The sequence below is a fragment of the Leopardus geoffroyi genome, chromosome C2, assembly GCF_018350155.1.
Source record: "Leopardus geoffroyi isolate Oge1 chromosome C2, O.geoffroyi_Oge1_pat1.0, whole genome shotgun sequence".
Taxonomy (NCBI): Eukaryota; Metazoa; Chordata; class Mammalia; order Carnivora; family Felidae; genus Leopardus; species Leopardus geoffroyi.
The window spans coordinates 55,903,418-55,906,024 of NC_059333.1; the positions used below are offsets into that span (position 1 = coordinate 55,903,418).

Below are 2,607 nucleotides of genomic sequence, written 5' to 3' on the forward strand. Positions count from 1 at the left end.
AAAAATAGGGAGAGAATAAAGGAAGTAAATAATCATACAAAGAAGTGTAAATCAGTGACTCTAAAAAGAAAAAAACAAACAAAGGATTTCATCAAAGAACTTGGAGAAGTTTCCCAAGGACATATCATTTGAGCTAAAATCTGAAGGAGGGGAATACTGGGTATATAGGAGAAGAAAAATCTTTTCTAGGAGTGCATTCAGCAGAGCAAAGGCCTATGTCCCAAGGAAGCATGGTGGGTGAAGAGAAATTGAAAAGACAAAGTGTCCAATATGATGAAAGCACAGGGGAAGTACAGTGTGAAAGAGGCTTGAGCCTTGGACAACATACAGCTCACAGAGCCTTATGTTAATGACCTGGGGAGGGTCTCCAATCCCAATGACCAATGTATTACCTCTCTCCAACATGTGCCACTGGGCTTGAAGTCCTTTCCCTGGAAGATAAAGCATACTGATCAAAAGCTAGTTGCCCAGACTGTTAATCAGGAATTTTAGCAGGAATTTGGATGGCAGAACAGCTACACAAAAGACTGTGTTTCCAAAAAACCAACTTTCCATTCTACATACTGGTGTGTGCTCTTGCCTTTGGGATATAAGATGATGAACAAAACACAATATCTGAAGCAAGGCCTGGAGAGAAGTGATAATACAGAAGTGACTGGTTGTTTTCCATTCTCTTTAATATTCTTAGGTAAGTTACATAGAGACAAATTTCAGACCATTATAACAAATAATTTCCTGATACTGTGATCCAAAGACTGGGTGGGCTTTCAAGAAGAAAGACTGTTCTTGTGCTTGAGATGTCCATGTATAGACTTGACAGACAGATCAGATGTCTGAAGCATATATGGTGGATAGTTAAATACACAGTAGCCAGTATGTTTGCCATTCTCCACATATAGATATAGATATATATCTATCTATCTTAACCAGAACATTTATTGTGTGACTAATCGCTGAAATCCTTAAGATGAACTCGATGCCTCAACTGCTGCCATCTTGGGTTGATGTGTTGTTCCTTCATGGAGTCCAGGCCTGAATCTGCAGTGTACAACTGCAGTGTACAACTTTTAAATGCCTCATTCAACCAGTCCCAGTGCTATTTCGTCTTTCAGCCTTGGTGCTCCGGTTACACTTTCTCTTCCACTGGATAGGACAGCCACATTTTCCACAGGCCTGCTTCTGAAGGTGGTGGGCCTTAGAGTCACAGCAGAAGCACAATGTGTGTGTCTTACTGTGACACTTTCCAAATGATGACGTCCCCTTTGTCATCTTGTTTCTGTGGCTGAGACCAAAGAGGCGAGAAGACAAGGCACCTATTCCTAATATTCTTCATTATGCTGTGAACATTCTCCTGTTTAATGGGCAACATGTGTTGTCTCAGTGGGTACAAAATGACAAAACAGTAGTAGAAAAGTGACCCCTGATTGTCAAAAACCAAGACAAAGATGCTTGAAGGACTCAGACCATAAAAATTTTGTCCTAAAAAAAATTCGGGGAATATTTGGGAATGCATACGAAGAGCCAGGCTACAGTGCCCCTATTAAATAGTCTTTAGATCTTTGGTGAGGAGAAAATTTAATTTAATATAAAATAATAAAGCTGAAAGCTAAAATTTCTGAAAATTATCTATTTTTCTGACCATTTCAGGTACCTGATCCCTACCCTAACCTGGTCCAAACACAACTTAAACCTTTATAATAAGTGGAAATCAAGAGGAGTGCAACCCTCTGGCATCAATCCCCACCCCACATCCAGCTCTGCAGTAGAATCCAGGAAGATACAAAGTTCATACTTTCCCCCATGTCCTAAGGAGCAGTAGAGAAAACATAGTTTCCGTGGGCAAAAGTGGGATGAAAATAGTATAATATATTTAATGCTCCTAGGAAGCACTTGGATGTGGCACAGAAACTTGAAGATGCCTTTCTATAGGGATAAAAAGACATAGCTGTGACTTGAGTGAACCAACAGTTGAAGACCAGAAGGACAAGGTCAACAGCATGGACTGTTCACTTGTACTAATTACCGTAGACATCCATTTTGATTGTTTGTGCCTGTGCCATTTTGATTTTTAGATATTTTTAATGTATTTTGGTGATTATCCCTGATCACTACAAAAGTAAAGTTGATATATGACAATACACACCGGATTCCATCCTCTTCTACATTGGCACCCATTAAGTTTCTAGACAGGTGAAAAAGAGGATGGAAAAGAGCTCATACATTGAGATTACATTTCTATGACCAGAAGAATGGCAACCTCAAATGGAATTCAAGTTCAGTTACAGAAAAATGATGTTACACTCCCTACACACCTGACAGTGTGGACCAAGAGTCATATATATGTACACACATTTTATATACAGGTGTACGCACTCCCTAGAGTGTGCAGCAACATGTAGTAGTGGCCCTCTATGTAGGTTCACTTTTTGTGATACCAGTTAATATGAGACAGGAAGTACTAACTCAGAACTTTCACATCTAAGACAAGAATCTCTTGGGGCAACTGGGTGGCTCAGTCGAATGAGTGTCCATCTTCGCTTCAGGTCACGATCTCAAGGTTCATGAGGTCAAGCCCCACATTGGGCTCACTGCTGTCAGCGTGGAGCC

At 40.3% G+C, this 2,607-nt stretch overlaps 1 pseudogene; it reads right to left on the reverse strand.

Moving 5' to 3' along the window:
- Positions 1–924: 924 nt before the first annotated feature.
- LOC123576104 lies at positions 925–1,541 on the reverse strand (annotated as a pseudogene).
- Between the last annotated feature and the right edge of the window lie 1,066 nt (positions 1,542–2,607).